Source organism: Pelecanus crispus, chromosome 14 (assembly GCF_030463565.1).
Source record: "Pelecanus crispus isolate bPelCri1 chromosome 14, bPelCri1.pri, whole genome shotgun sequence".
NCBI lineage: Eukaryota > Metazoa > Chordata > Aves > Pelecaniformes > Pelecanidae > Pelecanus > Pelecanus crispus.
Window position 1 is genome coordinate 11202703 of NC_134656.1, and position 23707 is coordinate 11226409.

Below are 23707 nucleotides of genomic sequence, written 5' to 3' on the forward strand. Positions count from 1 at the left end.
AAGTCCACACCTTTGGGTTCTAATTTCAGTTCGATGGTGTTAAAACAGATCATCCTCTGTGAAACAAGGTCAATGCAACAGTAGCAGCCTGGCTGCAGAGCACTCCCATATGCCCAGCTATTAATCATCCCGTTTCTCAAGTTGTACCAACCAGCTTAACTCTGGAAATATCATTAAGAAGTAGCTAAGTGTTAAATTGCCAGGAATTTCCAGGATAAGGAGGGAAAGGGAAGAAGAACGAAAAGAGCAATGTTCTTTTTTTAAAAAATCTTTTTTTTTTTTTTTTTTTTGTACTCCAGCCAGATGGAATTAGGGCAATTGTTCACTTGCAAATACTATGGAGATTAATGAGGTCCAGAGGCAGAGCCATGAGAAAATAGAAATGTAAAAAAGCAACGTTTCCAAAAATACAGCCACCACGATACCATAGGGATAGATCAGTTTGAATGTTTCATCTCATAGCCTGACTGGGCAGGCTGCCTCACGTTCCTAGCTTATTAAAAACCTGAACCCTTTTTTTCATCCTCCTAGGCCAACTCCTGTGCAAACGGAGCTCACGCTCACAGACTTGCATGTCTCTACCCAAAGAGTCATGGGCCCTAGCTTTGCCAAATGTTTAAGAATACACTTAAACTCATCTAAATATTTTAGGCTGTTATATTTGCATTTCTTTGGTGAGTTCACTTTCAATTAACTTTTGTAGCACTGACAAAGTGTTTTCTCAGTTTTATATGAGAGGGAGGGAGCACTGGGAGGCGGCGGTGATTAAACTGGGGACTCACATGCAGATCTCAGCTTCCTGACTTGGAGCACTTAACTGAGGTATGCTGTGAACCCAGCAGAATATATAGGGACCGTTAACTCATCCTACTGCGAACACAGGCTTTTTCGTTAGATGCTTACAATTGATAGACATGTCTGAAACTCCAAAGGGAGAAGTCCTTCTCATCTTCTTCTCCAAGGTCAAAAGGAAATTTCCACTTGATTGTAACTTGCAAATACCAAGATTGCACCCTCAAACTTTATTCCTGCCTGTGTTGGGAAGTGCAGAGAGTGTTCAGTTACATGTCATATCTCAGCTTCCCAAGGCATGACGTGAGGATAAAAAGCTGTCTTGCAAATTACTTGTGCCACACTTTTGCTTGCAAAGTGCTTTCACAGCAGCAGAGATGATGTGTAAAAGAAAACAGTAGTGATACACATGCTCATCATCACCTCTATGGAAAGGCATGAGAGATCTTTAAACTGTATACTTGTACATGCAATATAGCCCTGGCGTGACATGTTAGGAGGCAATTGCTGCCCACTTGAAGTTGCCAATTACTTAAGAGGCTGCTATGTCAAACCATTGGTACAAGAATATCTGCAAGAGTTACACAGGTTGTGGGTCCAGCTTTCTTACATACCCATGGTCAATATAGCTGCTTAATCTTCAAGTTGTGTGTGGAGAAGGAATGGGGAGAGGGGCTTAGAAAATAATACATTTATTTTTGCACCTTGTGTCTTTTGGGTGTTGTTTTAAACAGTTCTTATTTTGATAGTAAAACCAAGACAGGCTTTATTAGAGCAGGAAATACTGTTTAAAAGCATTGCTTTAAACCATTAGATGAGGTCTGAACCTTGCTGTGTTAACAAAGTGTAGAGAGGAAAGAAAACTCATGAGGCAGCTACTGAAAAATTTCAATACTCAATGCATAGGACAGTTGAATTTAAAGCAGCTTGAATGACTCTTGTGTTTTACCTGCTGTTGCTGCCACACACAGATCTTGTCACTTTAAATCTTCATTTGGCAATTTTCTGTTCCACAACTGTAGGGTATATACTTGGATCCACAGAAGTATAGTATTCTGACAGCTGTTTCCTTTGCTAGCAGTTTATTTAAGCACATTATTTGGTGCAATTTAGACCTCATTCAGAACTGCTTCAAAAACTTAAAAAGACTCATTTCTCCCCTCTCTTGTCTGTCTGTCTGATACCACTCCAGTCTTTAGAGCTTCCAGTTCACAGTATCATTTCAGCGATAGTTAATCAAACTCAAAGAGGAAAGGCATATGCTTTCAGGCTAGATTTAACCTTTATATGGGTGCCAGAAAATATTTGGACATAGAAAGAAATAAGAAGAAAATGCTTCTGTTGAGAATAGCAGGAGTGTATCACTTTCGTTTATAAGGGCTGCTCCAGAACTTGGACTATATGGAGCAAATTAACTGATTTGAGTGAAACATGGTTTGGGTTTAAAATTCTATGGGAAATTCTTTTTCTTTATGCACTAGCCCCTGAAGCTCAAACACATGCTCTCAGAGCTGCAGATATCCTCAGGTACCTGACTCCTGTTGAAAATAGTGGGAATTCAATTCCTCAGCACAGAAGGAGAGAATAAGGAGGGTTTTTGGAGTGAAATGATGGAACAGGAGCAGATGGAAAGAGAAGGGTTGTCTGCAAAGCATTGCAGAGATTTGTGTGATGAGACAGATGGCAGAGGTGTCCCCTGCTTTGTTGTATTTTCTGCCCAAGTACTGGGAGGCAGCAGAGTGCCTAATGTTGGTTCCTGAGACAATACAGCACCCAAAAGTGGGGAAGACAAAGCTGGCTTCAGGTAGGTATTGTAGATACATGTGCCATTTGATGGCTCTCACTGGAGTTAGGTCAAACAAGGAGCCAGCTGAGTCTGGACTCATGCCCAATGTTTCCTGAGGCCTGAATAAACATCATGTCTTGTTTGCTGTTTGAGCCTCTCTGCTGTGCTGCGAGCCTACAGGAGCTTTTGCAGGCAGCAGCAGACAGGGAATCATGGCAATGAAATAATTTTGCAAACTGTGCTGAAAGAGGGTCATGCCACATTTCCAACCTCCCCACCCCAGAGCACTAAATGAGACAGAGAAGTCCAGGTCTGTGCCTTGAAATCAGAGTTTCTGACCTGGTTCCTTCACCCGTCAGGCATGCATCTCACCACACATCCCACCTACACCCGCTGACCCAGCTGGCTGCACCGCCTGCGCTGGCCCTCCTGCCCGAACCTGTGTGTGCCGCAGGAGGGGCTGACATCAGTCTTACTAATGTGGCTCAGCAGCCAGAGATACCAATCTTCCAGAAGAAATTAAATTAACCAGATCTACGCAGTCATTCACCACATACGTTGGATTTTCCAGAGGTCTGCCAAGATGTGGGGCTGAGCCACGTGGCGGGAGGGGATGGGAAGGGGGACAGGAGGCTGGAAGTGGCCATCCCAAGCAGAGCACAGAGGAGATGTCTCTGCCTGCTGCCTCAAAGCCACGTCTGCCTCTTCCCAGCAGCTGGCAAAGGGCTTCGACATTTCGGGAGGGGCCCTGCCTTGCTGCAAATCTCTAGACAATCTTTGACTGGTGAACAGGTCTTTCCAGGTTAGGGCTGCTCCTACCCTCCCCATGCTATCAGGCTACATCTGATGTGGGAACTCTTCCTGAGTTATAAACTAATTTGTAGCGGGCAGCAGAGTGTTTGGTGGTTAGAGGAGGGAGGACAGGGAGGCATCCCTGCATCCACCAGCTGATCCAGAGGTTTCAGCCTGCTGTCTCAGCTCAGCCCTGCAGATTAAACCAGCTGATCTGCTGCTAATATCTGATCTAGCTCATTTTAAAGCAAGTTTAAGTAGATCTAATCTACAGTTCAGTCACAATACACGATGTGCACTCAGTCATTTATGCAGTGCCACATCTTTCTCTTCATAGTAATTTAACCAGACCTGCTCGCCATAAGGAGCCTAATTGCCTGTATAAGATGCGTGAGATTTAGCCAGTGCTTCAAGTATCTGGGCAAGTCATTTTAAAAGCCTGATGACTCAGTTTATCCATCTGTGTAATGGGGCATTCCCTTTGTCTCGGTGCTGTTGAAAGGCATAATGAGATCTAGCAGAGATGTTGGGCTGCAGGTATTCAGCGTCTCTCAGGGCTTGCTCATTAGGTCTTGATGAAGCCAACCTTGCTCATGAAAGGAGAGGCAGACTTTCAAGAGTCCAGGAGGACTGCTCAGATGAGGAAGTACTTTAAGCTGGAGAATTTGTGTTGTGAAGTGCTTTGATGCTCTTTGGAGAGAAGCAGCTATAACATGAAAATTTTTTCCCTTGCCTATTTTAGTGAAGTATAACCAAGTTTGGTTTAGTGGGTTTTACTTCAAAATGTCCCTTTGTGTCTGAAGAAAACAAAGTGGCTTTGTCAGCTTTGCTTGTGAGGTAACAAAAGTATTATGTTTGAAATGGACCTGCAAAGGAGCAGTCTTTTAATTTAGTGGCATTTGGTACCATTCAATAAATGTTTCACCAGACTAGCAGCAGCTAGTGTTTGTTTCAGAGCGAATTTTTGGTGCAGATTTCTCCAACCTCAGAGAAAAAAGACACTAAAGAATAAAGTTAATGAAAATTGAGGCCAAAAATTCCCCTTACATGTCTCTGCTGTCACAATTGTACAAATGCAAAGCAAGTGGGCAGCGGATGCCTGCCCTGGAGATGTGAGTTACTGCTCTCAGTTCTCCCATAAGCATAGGCAACTCTGGTCTAACTCTCTGTGCATATGTTTCTTCAATCTGTTTCTATTTTGCCTGCTTATATGACAAGCACTGCAGCAAAGGTCTGCTTTGCCTTGCTCATTTTACATAGCTTTCCATAATGCCTGGCCCAGTTAGCCCTGGCCTTGTTTGGAAGTGCTTGTCCTACTGCAGCACTAATATTCACCATGGTGTTGGAAGATCAGATGGTTTCAAATGGCTAGACAGTGCTGTCAAACAAGTGGGCACCAGCTCGGTCCCTCAGCCAGAATTTTTGGGACCACTGAAAACCTTTGCTTTTAACAAAGCATAACATTTCTACCCTTATAATTGCCACGTATGAGACAAGGGCAGTTTTCACAGGGAAAAAAAATGCAACACTGGCCTGGCACAGCTACTGAACAACACAGCTTAACAAAGGACAAGGAAAACCAATTTTCCTGGCATCTTTGTCCATTCACCCCATTTCCTACCTGGCAGTAGATGTGTTCAGTTTGCAAATGTCACTTTGTCATAACACTTTGTCCTTTGCTGCCTATTAAATTTTATGCAATGACAGACATTGTGGATTCAAAGTCCTGAGGGCCAGTTCCAATCTCACATGAGATACTACCCAGTCTTTCCTGAATATTTTAACTCAGTTCCACACCTTGAACAATTCAGCACATGTTGGCTTGCAAAATTTCAGGGTTTATTCCCCTTCTTAGGGAAGAAAACAAGTAGCACTTTACATCATTCACACTCACCTATGAACTGTAATGAAAAAGTTCATTCTTTCAGCATCTGAAAGAGTATGAAAAAGCCTGGCCTCACCTCTTGGATTGTTTCTTTCCCTATTGCATGTCCACATATTGTGAAAGCAAATAAGCATGCATGTCTGGCTTGCTTCCCCCATGAGCCTCTTCATTTCTTGTGATCTTCCAGTGTCTTCAGTTCAGGTGTACCAGCAGATTAGCATGCAGTGACTTAATGACAAATGAGCCCCCTTCTTCACCTAAGCTGTCTCCATATCACCTGTACTTCTCCAGTTGCTGGAACACAGTTCAGGATCCATTGCAAATTGTTTATTTTATATTGCTCTATCAGGCACCATTTCGTATGGCCAGGATTAATCTGCTGCCCAGACAGAGCACTGGAGAGGAAAACAAATACTCAGCTTCTGAATAGAAAGGTGACTGAGAGAGAGATTGTGCGAGTTCACTGAGCGTTACTGTTACAAAACATCTGTGCTGTTTTGCAGTATTGTGCAGATAACCAGAAAGAAATGACTGTCCCAGAATGATGGGAGAGAATATACAAGATCTTTCTATATCTCTTGGACTCATGACATTGTATCTCAACCACCAATATATGTTTGGGGATTTCCATTTCTGACCATAATATCAAAGTTAAAAATAGATCAGAAAAATGCCTCTTTTAAAATAAGACCTATTTTGCAGGTTGAGAGAAAACCATTGAAAAATCCAGGTCATTCTGCCAAGTCTATGAGTTACAAAAAACACACATGCTGGCTCAAGAAAATCCTTATTTGCTAAATGCTCAGTTATCTTCTTTGCGATGTTTCTTGCAGGTGTCAAGCTGCAGTGAGCTTAGCAGACACCACTGATTTTCTTGGACAGGCTAATACCTTTCTTGAGAGACAACGTTACTCAAAAGACAGCTGGAAATAAATGTGTCCTGTGTCTTCTCTATCATAATTCATCTTTTCAGGAAGGCTCATGGAAGGACCTGTGCTGTGACTATTTTCTTGTTTAAGGCAGGAGTAAGCACCATCCAGTGAAGGTCTTTCAGCTTCTCCAAGACCCTGGCTCATAGCATGCAGGAGTCTTCTGCTGACAGACTATTTCCCTCTTCATCCTGAATGTACAGAGTCTCTCCTTCTCTCAGGTAGCCAGTTGGCTGTGCCCTGGTGCTGAAAGGGACTTGTTCCCTGTTTCAGAAGGACCACAGTTAGACCTCTGCCCTGTCTTCTGCAATATGTGACTACCACAAGCACCAGACTTTCTTCACTCATGTTAGATTGAGAAGGATAGTTATGGGCAGCTGGAGTTCTGCAGGTAAGGAGCAGCTTTCAGCAGTACCTATTTTTACACTTGTACCTGAGTGTCTTTCAAGATCACATCCTTCTACATGTGACTGAACTGGCTCCTGGTTACTGTGCCTTTTCTCCTAATCTGGGCTTCTTTTGCCCAAGCTTTCTGCTCTAGGATATGCTGATGGACATAGTTACCTGGCTTACACATCCCCTCTGTTCTGCTGCATTACGTTCTCCTGCAGGGACTGCTGATGCAAGCAATTTCAGAGTGGGACCCTCTACAAGAAGAAATCTTGCACTTAAAAATCCCCTGTTAAGAACATTCAAAATATGATCTGTTAATCAAAAGCATATTGCTAAAAATACTCCCAGTGCTTCTTGTGTTAATTCCAATAAGGAATAAACTTTCACGGCAATCTGTAAGTTGAGTGAGTTTTCAGTAAAAATATACACAAAGAAAAGAAAATCTATAACTTTTAAGTAATTTAATCAAAATGATACATTTGCAACTTGCCAAGTATATTTTGGGAATGTTTTTAAACTAATGAATTCTGAGGAATGACACCATTTAGATTCAACATGATAATAAGCACAGAGACATCCCTTGTTGATCTCAATTTCTTCCCACTGGGAGCCTTATTAAGCCTGGTAGTGAGTCTTAGAAAGTTTTTGCTAGGAATGGGCTGTTAAGACCAAAGGAATACTATGCCATTAGAGGCGGAAACAGGCAAAATATTGGCGATAGTGATAAGCAAGAACATTTTGAGTAAGTTGGGAAATCTTGAAAAGACAAAGTTCCTTTTGAAGAGCAAATCAGAAGAATTCTTAGCATTAAAACAGTCTTTGTTTCGTGTTTTGTTCAGCCAGTCTAATAAATAGAGAAATCATATAACTTTAGTGACCAATCGCATGGTTCAGTGGAGAGCTCTTGAGCATAGTCCTGCTGTAATCATGTCATAACCAACCGTGCATAATTTGTTTGCACCATTTCCTTATTGGAGAAATACTTAAGAAAGGAGAAATCATTAAAAACAAAAGATCATGATATGTTCATGTAAAATCTGTGAGTAGGAAAAAAAAGAAGCTACATTCCTCCATAAGAAAAAGTTCATAATGAATAATTCAACTTGCTATACTAGTTACTGCAAGTCCTGCCCTAGTTAGCCAGGCTGCAGAATGCTGAGTTAACGAAGGCTACTGCTCTGACAGAGGAGAAAAAGCATTTCAGGAGACTTACAAATATGTCTCTCTATCTATATTTTAAACGTCATTAAGTGCAGTTAATAAAACTGAAAAAGCAGATCTTTAGTGTGCAGTACATGAGTGCTCCCATTAATTCAACTGTTGTTTCATATGTTTAGAATTAAGCAAATGCTTTTAATGATTTGCTAAATCTAGTCACTGCTCCTTGGACTGGAAGTTACCTTTTGCATACATAGTGCCCAAACAGTCAAGAAACGATAAAGGAAAATCCCCTGAAATTAGTAAGAGCTTGACCTGAGTGTCTGCATAATATGCATAATAATAACCCTTTTGTCATCAAAGAGATTCTTGCTGAAGCCTGGGAGGGTGTAATTTTCTCAGGGGCCATTGTGCATGTGATCCACAACGCTGTCTCATCAAATAATCAAGTGCTATGCGGCCGCTGGGATGTGTCAAGTTGCACAAAGAAAATTATGCTTTTCGTGTGTCCACAAAATGAGAGTTCAGGGGGCCTTTTTAGCATGGGAAGCATTAAAAAAAAAAAAAGGAAGAAATATTTTCTATCTCCAAATGTACAGCTACAGAAGAAAAAAATCCTCTTCCTTTCTCCTTAAATAATAATGATCACAAGCAGGAGACTGCTGTGAAAAGAGCAGAAAAGAGAACTTAAATGCACAACTCCAAAACATACAAAGGGTAATTACAAGTTAGACATGACATAGGTGAAATGGCTTCTGCTTTTAAGGAAAGCAAGACTGAGGAAAGCAGTATGGTTATTTCTTTCACCCGCCCAATCTCATTGTAACTCCAAGCAAGGAGTGGCTTAGAGGCATCATGGTTTGGCACTGTGACCCCAGTTGAGCAAATTGCCAGAGCAAGTGCTTGTGACCCATTAGTGTGGCATGCTAAATGTTCAATACGAGCTTCGAATGCTTTGCTTGAACTTGAGCATTTTGACTCTTTTAAGTAGTGTTTATTTAGAGCTGGATATTTTTGATACTGTTAGTTATTTGCAGTTAGAAAGAGGTTTGCACCAGTAAAATGTGGTCACAGCTATATGCATGCTAATCTGGTCCTTACTACTGTCACTCTCAATTTATTCTGCTTTTCACTTCAATATGAACAATACTTCATTTGTTGCAGTTAAACTTTAAGCTCTTGGGTTAGGGAACTTGTATGTCATATGTGCATTTATTTGCATGTTATAAGCATTTAGGTGGAATTCAAGAACTCTTCAGCTCCAGACCAGCTTTACTCTGCTGGAGTTGATAGGAGTTTTACCACTGGTAGGGTGGGTGGGAGAAGTAGGGTAGATCTTGGTGCTTCAGAAAATCTCCTCCACCAGTGCAAATAACACAGCAACTCACTTTGGCAATGACCAAGTATATTTTACTTTTGCCCTTTTTAAGTTAATGGGAGTTTTGCTGTTGACTGAATCCAGGATTAAATATTTGCATTTTTAGCAATCTCAGATTTAGCTCTTGTTCTCAGTGCACAGAGAGAGTCTCTTTACCGTAAAATCTGTAACTTCAGTGTGTGTCAGATCATCTCAACCTGCTGAGAAGCAGAGTTTGCTGCAGCCTGTGTCTTGAGAACCTGTCTTTTAAGGTCAAATCAGAGGTCACTTTTCCCACTGCTAGTTGAAAAATCACTACAGCTGGGCAAATATTGCAAAAAGCATTTATCTAAGAGAGGCTGCGTGCTTGCTTCAGTGACACTTGCTTTCTGCAAACATTCGCATAAGCAACCTTTTATTTGCACAGTAAAACAAAGTATTGCAAAGACCATATGCTAACTATGTTCATTTGGCTGTTTTGAAAGGTCCTTCAGAGGTCTGGACTGTGAAGCTTACATATGGACTAAGAGAATAAAAATATTTGATTATCATGAAACTTCTTTGACCATCAGAGATGGAAAATAAAATCTCGAAGTATTGCAGGATTTGTGATAGAATTATGACAGCTGATAACTAGATTTAATATCTTTATGCTTTTTGATCTTTGTAAAATGGAGATAATACTTCCTTAATGCAAAAGGGCTGAATACAAGGATGAAATCATTTAAAACTTTGAGGTTCTCAGCTTTTGAACTGGCAAAGGCTACATAATAGGTAGACAGATTAAAATGTTGATCAGTTAATGGACACATCAATTAATGGATAAGTTGTTCATAGAATAAAAGAAATTTTGAAAGAAATTGGGTTTGCCACTAATAGATTGCAGTGCTAGTGTCCAGAAGAGCAAACAAGCCTGCTCACTGTACAACACTCACAATCACAGCTTCATCTTACCCCCAAAAACCTGTATCTCCCGCTACCTGTGGGGGATTTTTCTGCTGTCACCTCACATCCTATTCTTAATCACAATTTTACAGAAAAGAAGCAATCCCACCTGTCCTTTCCCCACTTCTTTACACTTTGAGCTGTTCTTGCATTTTCTACAATTTGCATTGTGCAGGGGTGAGTGTCCATTAACCTGCCTATCTTTAACTCTGTCTCCACACATGTGGTCTCCCTCTTCTCTTACAGTTTTGTGTCCTCTGATGACGTGCACACTTCCCATCCCCCTCTCTGGTGGGTCACTGATGCATGAACAAGCCCCCGCCTCTGCTTCCTGTGGTACTCCACTTCTCACCTCTCACCGTTACCCCATCTGTATCCATTTATCACCACTTTCCAACTTGTCTAACCTCAGTTACCGCATCATTCTTTTTTGTAGCCAATTGAGAATTTCACTATCAATGCCAGACTTATTAACCCTAAGTCTTTTATGCAGTATTATATGGAAAAAAAAACCCAAACCCTTGTGGAAGTCCAAGTCAATTATGTCTGCTGCTTCAGCCCTGTCAGCTCTCATTGTCACCTCCACTCCAAGGAGTTAATCATATTTGCTGAGGATGACCTACTCTTTGTAAATGGATTCTGCTGACTGCCCTTGCTTAGCTTGCCATTGCAAGAGCCTCTGTGGCATCTATAATCTTTCCCAATACTAGGACATACAATATAATAATTGTCTACTTTTGTCAGTCCTCCAGCCAACTGCCCCCTTATACCATTACTTTTGTCACCAACTGGTACTTGAGAGTGATTTTTCCACCAAAAAACCTCTACCGAAGTGACAGTCCCTGTAATAGGCACAAAGACACCGAGTGAGGTGATGGATGATGAACTGCTTAACTCCAGAGAGAAGGAGTGGAGAGAGTTTGCAGGGACCCAGGGTGAGCAAGAAGATGTTCAGCCATGTCCCCACCACAGGTCAGGAGCAGAGCTGGGAACAGAGCTGGGTCTTCTGATGTCCTTGGGCCTTGCTGTGGCTCTGACTGTTTTTATCTGGAAAAAAGCCCCGGCAGCCTCTTTGCAATGGTGTTCTGCAATACATGAGCAAAAGATACACAGCTACATGTATATCATTTGGGTATTTCAGTTAACAAAGGCTAATCAAGAAGCAGATTGGAAAAGCAGAACTGACACATGTGATGAATGTACGATGGGGCAGAGGGTGATCATATGTAATGAAATACGTCAATTCAAGTCATAATAAAAACAATGAACTGAAGACCTGACAGGGAGGGTGGAATCCATCTCAGCTAGCGCGAACTGTCTGTGCTAGTGCCCACAGGCTGGGCTGGTGTCAGGGGAAGGAGACATGCGTCCCCAGAGGATGACCCACCACCCATCACAGGCACTGAGCTTAAGGTGACCTGTCCTCCAAAGGGGGTTGTCTTTCTCTTTTGATGAAGAATCAGCTTTGGTGGCTGATTTCTAGACTTCTAATATTAGGAGATGGTAGAGAGACTTTTCTAATTACAGGGTTTGGTGTAGTTAAATGCTCCTTTGGCTTTCTAAGAATAGCTGAAGTACCCCTTCTCCTCTTCACCCCATAGCACCATGCAGGACATGACCCTGAAAGATCCCAAGGCTTCTGAAGAGAAAAAGAAAACAGTGTTGCCTATGGACTATGATAATAGCATCGGAGAAGCTGCTAGACTGAGTCTTGTATTCTGATTCCCAGGTTAGCCATAGTCCCAGACTTTGGTCTGAGGACTCGGCCTTGGGGAGCAGGTGCAGGAGCAGCACTGCACCTACTCACCTACAGCATCCAGCAAACACCACAGTCAAACTGCACCACAACTCTTAGAATTAGCATCTCCCAAGTACAACTGAATACCTGCAGTCAGTTTGAAAAGAGATGAGGTTATTTGCCGTATAAATAGACACCATGTAGAGGTTATTTTTTTAGACTACAGTCTAAAAGGTGGGTTTTTTTAGTTGTTATCTATGGGGTTTTCTTAGAACCATGGTCAAACCCAGGTTCTACAGTCAGCAGTAACAGCAGTTTGAAAAGTCCTGCAACATCAAGGGAAACTGAGCTTAACCCCCCCAGAAAAGAAGGAAAATAAAAATCAGTCCTAAACATAATCCCTGCAGAGTAGGTTTGTACATCTTTGTCTTCAATGGGAAACATTTTTATAACAAAACAGTCATTTTGATGAAAAGGACTGTCAAGTGTCACTTCTCACTAGTTAGCCATGAAATTGTCCTTAATATCTGCAGATATTTCAAGTACCACATAAATGTCACTTCACTAGCACAACTTTGCTTGTATATCTGGACCTGAATCTAATTGTTGCATTATGTGAGGAGCAACATAATAATTAGATTCTCATTGTAAAATGAGGAAAGGTTCACTGTAATTCATGGGATCAGATCCAAATGAGAAGTACTCTAATTTTATTGAAAGTGGCATGGATCCACCTGTTCCATGTTAATTAAGAACCTGAGACCTCACCAAATCTTCACAGAGTATGTGAAATTTGTACTTCACAGCTTCTCTATATCTATTTATACAAATTAGGATTTTTTGTGTGGAAAAAGTTTGTGTTACATCTCCTCTTCCCTACTCCCAGTAACCGATTTCTAAGTAAATTTTTTTTTCTTTTTCTTCTTTTTCCCCCTCATTTCTCCATCTGTATGTAGTTAAACATAGAAACCATATGAAATCTGTGTTGCCTTCCTCATGTTTTCACAGCAGACTGTTATTGTAAGGGAAGCTTCCCTGAGCTAGAGACCATGCACCCGCATTAGCATCTGAGCAGGCAGTGTAAAAAATCAGATCTGATTCTGCCTGTGGAAGATAAATGAGCTAGAGTCCCCAATGCCCAAGATTTGGTCATCTCTTTATGAGTTCTGAAGTACCTATTAGCAGCTTTGATGAGTGCTAGGGGAGATGAAGTCTACCTTGAACAATGTTAGAAAGCTGAATCAAATCACTCGAAATCTCCCAGAGGGAGAAACAGCCTGAACTGGTTATAGGCAGTGTATCCTTTTCCTCTATTGCCTACAAGGTTTATATGAACACTGTGATGGTGGGGGAAAAAGTAAGCATTTTTTTCAACAAAATCTCCCAAGAATTTACTCATATATATAACAGCTAATTCTCCAGCAGTTTTATGTATGTAGTTAGTCAGTTTTGCTGAAGCTTTTGTCCCTGCTCTGTGTCTTTTCTTCCACAAAGAGATGTCACCTGCTGAGATGAAGCAGGTGAAAATGAACTTTCCATTGCACATGTTCCTTGGCTCTGCCAAGGCCAGTTCAAGGTGGCCTTGAGGAAATATTTCGGGACAGCAGTATGTGTTTCCAAAGTGGTGTTGGGTTGATGATTGGAATGATGATCTTAGAGATCCTTTCCAATCTTAATGATTCCTAGTTTTTACTTTCATTATAAATGATCCACCCACCAAGCCAGGAGGTGTGAGGTTGCTACTCTACCCTTAACTGGTTTAGTGGTGGACTTGGTAATGTTAGGCTAATGGTTGGACTGGATAATTCTCAAAGGTCTTTTCCAACCTGAATGATTCTATGATTCTATGAATCTGTGATCAAGAAATGTGGATCCTGGGCTACCATGTGGGTTGCCAGACACAAAAGAGTATGGCCACACAGTTAAAACTAAGTTACTTCAGCAAGTCACCATGTGTCAGTGGAGCCACAGTAACTGCCTTTGGGGTTTTTTTTAGCAAAGCAGGATTGCTTACAGTGCCTTCAAGCTTTCAGCTGGGTGCCTGCTTATTCCTAGTTAGAAATGAGCTTGTCTTGATTGATAACAGACCCTAGAAGCCATTTGCATAACTGTGCCCCAAATTTCTCTGTGCCAAGCACTTTAGAATTGGAGTCCAGCACTCCTAAAGTTTGTTGGGGTTTTGTATCTGTGTTTGGGATCAGAAACTGATACCAGAGCTCCCAGACATTTTTGCCAGGCATTGGCAGTGGTGGCTGTGGCAGAGAAGTGACAGTGTGGAGGCAGGGACAGTTACCCTGCACCCCGCCTTAGGCTGTCTATTGTCTTGGTAGGGCTGACACCTCTCCAGCATTCGGTGCTGGGGGAGCCCTTGCTTAGACAGCTCATCTCTTCATTGCAGCACTGGAAGGCTGTAGGGAGTAACAAGGTCCCCTGGACTCAAGCCCACAGACTGTGTGGGGCAGAGGGAGAACTACTGCACCCTTCTGGGGGGGAGAGATGGAGCCATGGTGGTCCTACGACCTGACCACTGGAAGGTGGAAGCCTATGGTGCAGTCAGTATTTTACAATCCCAGAAATTAAAGTGGGACAGAGGAACTGGATTCCTTCTGTAAGCAGTTGTCCCCATGGCTGTCCCCATATTTGACAGAAAGGCCAAAGTGAGTGAGCTGGAAGGAGCTGGAGTGTTTACAGTTGCTGAAGATGTGGAGCGCACTGGTATCCGTGCCCTAACTCTCTGTTTGCATCAGGGTGCTCCAAATCCAGACAATTTGCTGGAAGATAATATCTCATCCTCCAGTATTACATCTTGCATAGCCACTCAAGGCCTTTCTTTAAAATCTTGGTCTGGGAGCATGACCTGAGATCCAGTTGAATGCAGTTCATCTTCTTTTAAATGCATTCAGTGGATGCTCTGAAGCAGATTTTGATGCCAGGCATCTATGCTGCTTGCATGCACCCAGGAAAGGCTTGTTATGCTATGGCAGAACTGAGAGAAGGATTATTTGTGCCTGATACTGATGGTTGGTAGCAACTCCTGAAGCCTTGAACACTGCATAGCATCAGAGGCGGTCACTGTCAGTGCTTTCTTCACTGCAGGGAGCTATGTAAGTAATGTTCATCCTAATATAGAAGAAAAATGAGTTTGATTTGCAGCAAGAGTGACTTTTCTATAGCAGCCAGTGAAGTGGTGCTCCAGGCAGCAGTGAGAAGATCTCATCTGGGGTTGTGTGTGGTGACTGTGGGTCTTGGGAGGAAAACTGTTGTACCTAATGGGCAGTCACAGAGCTGGTGATGGCAGCGCAGTGTGGTGGATCACTTTCCAGCAGTTCAGACCCTGCTTTATGCCTCTGTAGTCAAGACTCTGCATCTGGGGAGATTTTTTTTTTTTTTTTTTTTTTTTTTTTTTGCCAGGTGCAGGATAGTCCTTCATCTAAAAGCTGTCACATGAGATCCCTTAGAGTGTCTTTGGGCTTCATCATTGCTTGATGTCTTCATAACAGGTGCTTGCTTGTGCTCTCCCTCTGGGCCAGTGTGGGACGTGTGACAAGTAACTGCTGACACTGTAATACTGAGTCTATTGTGATCTGAAGCAAAAGAATCAGCCAATATAAAGAGATTTCAGCATCAGAATATACCAGCTTTGCCCTCTGTCCTTTTTCCCTAATTGTGTAGAGCAAATTGCTAGAACTGAGTTGAACTTTAAGCCCAGACCAGGAATTTCAGGGATATAAAATGATTTGATTTGAAAGCTTGGGATCCTTACAGTTCCACTTCCACTGTGGGAACAAAAGAACTTCAGAAGCACAAGGGGAAGCCAGAAAAGCTTAGTTAAGCCCTAATGATTGCTGAAGGAAACCAGTAAAACTAAAAGAGGAAACAAATCCCAGTATAAACTTACCCACCTGCTCCCACCTGATGAGGTTACTTTGTGGGCTGTAGTTTTGAACGCCTATGATTCACAAAGACACCCTCCTGCCCCCACCCCCAAGAGGAAATGGTGGCAGAGGTTTTGTTGTCTTTTGCAGGGCAGAGGGACTGCTCAGCAGGAAATGAATTTTCCCACTAGGCATTAGCCAGGGAGAAAAACTGATCACGGAGTTTCCCACAACTGGCTCAATGCAAAACAAATCATGCAAACATCCAAAAACATTCGGAATCATGGTCCTTTCATGGCACCTGCTGACTGCACAGGATGCTACTCTGAGCTGATGCCTCAGCTCTTTACTTCCATGACAGGAGTTTTGAGTCTGTGTCAGATTGGTGACACTCAGAACAGAGATGCAGCAATGGAGAGCAGAAGTAACTCTATGGCATTGAAAGGAATTACAGACTGATGGGAGTCAGCTATGCTGGTCCTATCCAGTTGGAGTAGATCCTATCCAGTTGGAGAACTGTGACCCCTTTTCGGGAGTGTATTGCTAATTAGCAGCTATAACAATCAAGGACTGTTGTACTTGCCCCAGGAGCAGATGGCCCTATCAAGATGCAAAGAAATCTGAAGGTGATTAATTGTGCACTGTTACCTGCCCCTGATGCTGTCCCATCCACTGCTCAGTACACACAACAGGATGGAATCTCAATAGTCCTCAGGGGTTGATGGAGAACTTGCTATATAATCATGGCTGTCTTATTTTTCTTTCTCTGTGTGCATATGACTGAAGAGTGATGAAGGAAAGACAGTCCTGTAGAGACTAGTCTAAATGTGTACTACATGGGAGAGTGGGAAAGGGAAAGGGTTTATGGGCTGTAGGGGCAGATATCTAATCCTCCACAGCATTTTTCCGTAGAAAAGCCACATGGGCTCCGTAAACTTCTTAGCTGCCTCAAGCAGCTTTTATTCGACCTCCTTTGCCTGCCTGGCTCATGTGTATTCCAGATGTTGGTGGCTTGAGGGATAGAGGGAGGTTCCTAATTTTTAAGCCTGTTGTTGTAGGGTCCCACCATCCACTGCTTTTGCATATTTTATTTGGGTTTTTCAGCACTGCTGCTAGGATTTTCATTAACCTGTGTGCTCTACATGCCTTTTCCCAGAGTATCCTTATTTTTAGAAGACATCTTCTTTACCTTCTTCATGAAAGCAAGTAGCATTTGCCTGTCTTTTCCATACTGTGGTTATCACAGCATTTGGGGTCCCCACAGGACAGAGCAGTGATAAGTAGCTGTTGCTCTACATCCAGCAGCAAACCTTCACAAGATCGTAGTATAATAACAAGTTCAGGTAGATCTCATTCATCCTGTGTTATTGTAACTCTTCACAGAGTTATCCAAGCTTTGTTATCAGTAAGATAATGCTGCAGATTTTGCAGATAGACAATGCCTTAGCAGCAAGAGGATTTTAGTGAAGTAAAGAAGTAAGGATCAAATACTGTTATGAACTGCTCTAAATAAAGAGTTACAATCCTTTGGGCTCCTCAGACACAGGCAGCTGAATACCCTCTTGGGCTTTAACACCTGGGTCTCCCTAAGAAAGGAGAATTAGTGGAACAAATGCAAATTATCTGACATGTGGAGAGGGAGCTTTAGGGAAATTATTTCTCTGCTACATTATTAAGGGTACAAGCACTTGTATTTGAAGCTTACTAATACTAACAAAAGGCCCAAACAACAAAATTTTGTTGTTGTATTAAAAATCTTACTTTCTGGCTTTCATGTTTTTCCCCCTTCCATCTCTCACTCTTTCTCCCGCTCTCTTTCCTTCTTTGTCTTTTATTTTTGGTCCACTCTCTCTCATTTTAGTTGATAAATAGAAAAGGCAACAGCAGTAGAACAGTCAGTGCATTGTCAAGGGGCCTGCCTTAGTCGCCCGGAGTCCCTGAGGAATAGTAGGGCTGTGTTAAGTGGGCTTCAAAGGCAGAAGGTGGAATGAGGTGTGATAGGAAACCAGCTCTTACTAACTGGTTCACTTCAGGCTAGCTTTAAATAAATTGCAGCTCTGAGCTGCTTGGACATTGACAAGAGGGCTGTGATATTTGTGGCTGCACTACAGAGAATTTCAGCCTTTTAAAGCAGGAATGGGAAAACCTGAAAGGACTTAAAGCTGTGAAATTGTAAAGCAAAACCAAAACAAGCCTCTCAACATGGAGGCTCCCTGGGCTTGTTCCTGGATTGCTTCTCTCATAGACAAACTTTACATGGCTCTTAAGAAAACATATGCTGTGTTCCTTGTTATTTCGGCTTGGTTTTGGGAGTGGCTGAGCTCTCTGGCAGCAGCTTTAAGAAGTGCTATAGATGGATTTTTCAGAAGAGCTCGGAATAATGGGAACTGAGTTCTGGAAAAAATAGTATTTGACACCAATTTGGGAGTCACCAGCAGCTGAATCTCTGGGGAAGAAAAAAAGTCTGAACTCCACTTTAAGCGCTGTGAAGTGAAAATCTAAGTCCTGGAGTGTAAATTCAGCACTGCCAAAGTGGTATGTGGACCAGTTAAGGGTTCACTTAGGTCTCCTCATCACCTAACATTGCGACTATAGATGTTTCCGGGTATAAAACTGCACCCAGTTTTTCTGAGCCACTAATTGTGGAAGACCAGGGTGGAAAACAGATGACAGCTGTGGACTGACTTTTTGTCCGTTCAGACTAAGTCAAATCATAAGTGCAGCTTATTCCCAGCAGACTTCTATCAGCATTGATCAGGCTCCTACTTTTCAGGTTTTTAGTCAGAGTTTGAGTATTATATTCTCTCTTCCTCCAAGCTGTTTTTCCACCCTTAATCACCACCAATAGAGATGCAGATTGCTATTGATGTTGGTATAATAGCTGGTCCACTGATATAAATCAACATAGAGAGAAATGGGATAATGTAGATTTATACCAGATGAGGCTACAGTATGCTTTTAAAGGCAAAGTCTTGAAAAGCTGAGGTGACTGTTCAGAGTCCTAATTCATCAACAACCGCTACACGTGAGAAGGCCTAGAATGGAGACCATAGTTTTATTTGGTTAAATAACGTTTTAAGGTCACAGGTCTGGCAGCTGGAATACCTTCATTTTTTTAACAAATTTGACTTAGAGATGTGTTGACGGATGTGAAGAGCTGTTAGGTTAAGATGTCTGGCTTGCCATTCAGCTGGGTGAGAAGTGTCTTACATTGCACTTCCCTAGCTCTGCTTGGAGGAATATGGATGGTGGGGAATCCCTGAGAGCAGCTACACCCTCATCTGCTCCAACAAGATTAGCATGAGCAGGTCTATCCACAACTTTTCATATAAATGAAACCTGACCTTCAGTCTCCATCAGCATTTTTTCAGGATGAAGTAATACAGTCCCCAAAGGAGGGGTAGCAACAATCAATTTGAATGGTGGTGGGAGCAACATAAATTGCTGGACAGCTTGGAAGGGGGGAATATGGTTTTATCTATAAGACTGTTCTTCATTGCTCTGGTAGCATAAAGGGGCCTCAAAGTGAATACAGTCATAACTTCTGCCTGCTCAAAGACTGATTTGGATTCAAAATGGAGTAAAGAAGCTGTTTGGGGTGATTGACAATCCAGCTCCTACATCCTGAAGAACACGATGTCATTTGTGTACACTCATTTCTCCAACCACAACCATTCTTCAATTTGGCTGTCCCTTTAAAAGAAGAGGCCACTCTAAGCCAGCAATGGTCAGACTAAACCCCAGCAAACACAGAGCCTGGGCATGAGGGGAAGGCCAAAGAATAAAGCATTGAACTAAATAAATGCTATGGAAAAAATGCAAACCTCACAGAGGGCCTTCCCACTGGATTTTCACTAGATGTGGTGCTGCATACAGTACATCCACTGCACTTCCCATCAGGGTTTGCCTCTCTCATATACAGGCCTTTGTTAGCAAGGCCATGACTCAAAGTGAGGTAAAGCCACAAAAGGGTTCAGAGACCAACAGGAGTCAGTGAAAACAGGGGGAATCAGCAAACTGAGGACCAGCAGGCAAGCAAAGCATGCCTTCTGCATGGTCAGACACCATGGAAAGCTCAGGAGTCTTGGGCAGGTCTCCTTCCTCCTGCAAGGCTGGCCTTTTTCCACAGCTGCTCTTCAAACATCCCTGCTTTACTGCCTGGTTGTGCTGTGGGAAGTTTGCTGGGAGGTCTGAATACAGCTTGTTCAGCAGCACCCACTTGCACCATTCCTGAGCAAGATGGGGCAGGCAGGCACCCGGCTGGCAGAGCTGGCTGAAGGGACAAAACCAAGTTTAGTCATGTGCCACTTGTGGTTCCTCAGAAGCTCATGAGCTTTAGGGAGCACAGGCAGCAGCAGCCAGCTCCTGGCCACCATCCTTTCCATGAGGCCCTCTCTTAAGGAAAGGGCAGGTTGCCAGTGAAGTCAGCGCAATCGGTCTGGCATGCCCAGGAGGTGCTGCACGTACCATGCATGAGCAGACAGACTGCATGTCAGTGGTGCACTGAACTAGGCCATAGGAGAGATGTGCAGAAAAGCCAGGCTGGTGGGGAAGCAAGGTCCATGTCTTCTAAGCCAGGCTTTGCAACCAAAGTGGCCGCCATAACAGGGAAATAGGTTTGTGCTACCAGCGCCCAGAAGCTCTCTCATATGCACTGGCTGACATCTGTTAAGTGCCTTAGTTGTGTTGAGAGAGAGCACCCAGGTGATAGCTATCACTCCCCACTCGTAGATAGAGACACTTCATGAATTGACTCCATCTCTTCAGACTTTAGCTTAATTTATGGGGAATAAAAGTCATTCCTCTTCCAAGTATTTTTGACAGAAAAATAAAAAACCAGGTTACCCTCACAGACTGGATGACAGCCCCTAAAATATGCTAATTAAAAAGTAACTTCAAATGGCAAAGAAAAGTTTCGGGTTTGATTCTGTTCTTTTGGGGAGAGAGGAAGGGAATATATATCTATATCTATCTATATATATCACTATTCATGAATATATATACAGATATGTATAGATAATATAGATATATGTACAGATATATTTTGTGACTGTATCAAAGATTCAACTAAACAACTGTTCCTGAATCTGCAGCTTAAACGAGAAGTGTAGGCTGCAGTAATGTTGCCCAGTTCAGACCCACTGCACTGCCCTGCTGGGATGAGCAAACCAAAGGAGAAGGTCAGAGCTGCAGGCAAATGCTGGCATGTGAGGCAGCAACTAAGGGAGGGGCCATGATCCTGCGAGTCGCAGTCTATGCCCTGCTCTGTTCCTGGGGAAATGCAGCTGCATGTCATCCCACTTGGGTCAAATTCCAAGGTACAACCAATCTCAAGGACTGTCTATGTCTCAAGGCTGTACCCTGCTCATTGTCTGCTTTTAAAATGCTGCCTAAGTCCTGCTGCCACAAAAGTGTGAAAGTTAATGACAAAGAAAAGCAAAATCACAGAGCTGTTAGACCCCACTGTGTTATCAGTGTGGATGTATCCTTCCCGCCTGCATGCTGCCAGGTGTCCTCCCTGCCAGCTGGCAGAGCTCCATCCACCAGGGATGGCCTTGCAATTATGCAATAGGTATATCTGCCTGCTGGCTCTGTTGAAAGCTCCTAAGACAGTAGTTGACCAAGACAGGAATAGCAAAACTATGTCTCTCAGGTAGAGCTCTTGGTGAAATTCCCATTGATTTTGTGCTAACCATTCCAAGTTTTCAATATCTTATGAAAAAATGAAACAGGAAAGAACTCTTAGGATGGATGGATGGATGGATGGATGGATGGATGGATGGAAATCCAATATGCCAAATGCCCATTGCCATTTAAAATGCTACCTAATCTAATCCAAATTTTCATACTTAGGGGTGAAAAAGGTGACAAATGTACGTACAATGACAGCTGAAACACAGGGGATGGTGACCAACACTGTCTCCATGGCACTGGAAGTCTAAAATGTATCCAGACTAATTCCAGTTCAGGCCAATTGAAGGTGGATAATAGAATTTGCTGGTTTCAGCCCTTTCTAAGACTGCTTGTCTCCTGAAATCAAGTCAGTGAAAGCTACACTTCTGAAAGCCGTAGAAGTATTTATCCCCTTGAGAATGCAACTTGAAATTTGACTTTGGATACAGGCCAACTCAGTTCACTGCTGTGACTGCCTAGCTCACTCCCCTCGGTGAGCAGGCTGCTTGGCTCCCATTGCCTTCACCAACTAGAACTGTGGAGGATCTTCTACCTAAGAAGATCCATGCTTTGGTCCTTCTAGCTTACATTGGTAGTGCAGGATGAATAACATCCAGCTGTGTGTTAATGATCAAGCCTTTCTGCCTACAGACAAGTTCTTGGTGCTGGATCTTAGGCAAGTTGTTCATGTCTCTCTACAGTTCAGACTGGGTAGGCTCCTACATCAATTGGTAACATTAGGAGCTTCCAAATGGAGAACTTCTTGGAGGTTAATGATGAGGCATGCTGTGGTCAGAGAAAAAGGCCTATCTATCATTTGTCTGTTGAGCAATTACTGTATTTCATTGTCCAAGGTTTTAATCTTGTACTGGGAGGTTGATCCTTCTGCTGCTGAAGCCAATTTTGTCATGATCTGAGTCAGGACCAGAATTAACTTTAAATCAAGAGTCAGAAAATGTTATAAGAGATAAAGAACATGAATGGGAATGAGAAAAATTGGTGTGTCAGCTGGACATTTCCTAAATAGGTTTGTTTCATGCTTCTGAAATTGCACAATTTATACTTTGTGCAAACCACCAGTGATTTCCCATTTGGATGTATAACATTTATTAGACAGCCCTTAAAAACAAATTCAAAATTGACCACAGAGGTCTCCCTCCATTCATCATAAATCCATCTTTATTAAAAGTAAAGTGGTGGGGAAGGCAATCTTCCAGCGTCCATTTTCAGTTGTTTAGTACTAGTCTAATCAGTGACAACTTGAGAGTTTAAGATTTATGACATAACAAAAATTAAACATATCCTTTTCTCAGAAGATTGTTCTGGAGAGGGTAATTACACAAATACAGTCTAAGCTTATTATCTTTCTCTTTCTTTTTCTTGTGCTATCTTTCCTCCTCCTCTTCCTTTTTACACTACTACATTTCCTACACATATTCAGTGAAGCTGAAAATGATATTTTGGTAATGGGCACACAATGAACTTTTAAGAGGGCTGGCTGACAATGTGAGACTTTGTTAAGGAAAAGAGGATACAATGAATAGCTATAATGGGAGTCATTAATGAAGGGACTGCTTTTTTTTTTTCCTGAGGAAGGCTACATCTTAATGCTTCTCAGGTTTCCTTCTCTATTTATACAACACTGTGGAGGTCAAACCTAAAGTTAGGTCTTTCCTGGTGGTGAGTAATGAAACTTAGGTCACTAAAGAATTTGTTGAGCATTTTTTAGCCTACAAGTATTCTGTCTGCAAGAGATTCTGCCTGTCTTTTTGTGGGTGATGTTCTACTCCATTCTGCCTCTTAAAATAATTTACAAATTAAAAATGAAATTAAACTATCAAAATGTCTGCATATCCCTGGCTGATATCACTTGTATTCCAGTAATATCTAGGAGTCTTGGTCTGGGACAGCACTGTGCAAGGAGCTGCATAAATGCATAAATACAGAAAATTCCCATCCGCATAGGTTTACAATCTATTTTTTATAAAACTTTTTTTTCATTTAAAAAAGGCACTAAAGTTGTTTATCCTCATGATGTCAAGAAAGAGAGCTATTCTTATGAAAACTCACCTGAAAATTTCAGAGCCCCATTTCAGTCAGAAAAAATCTAGGGGCGGGGGGCTGATTGCAATAGTTTGTCAGAGCTGGCTGCTCCCAGTAGTGATACATCTGTTGCTTTCCCCTTTGCATTCACAGGTTTTCCCAGGGACAACAGGAGCAGGAAACCCAGCTTTTCATTGCTCCCTGTTCCCATCTCAGCCCTTCCTATGACAGGGCATCCTGGCTCCAGCCTGGCTTGGGGACATTCACTGCTGGGGTGGCAAAATCCAGCTCCAGCCATGTTTCTGAGAAACCTTGAAGCTGCTGGGAATGTTAGTACCTAG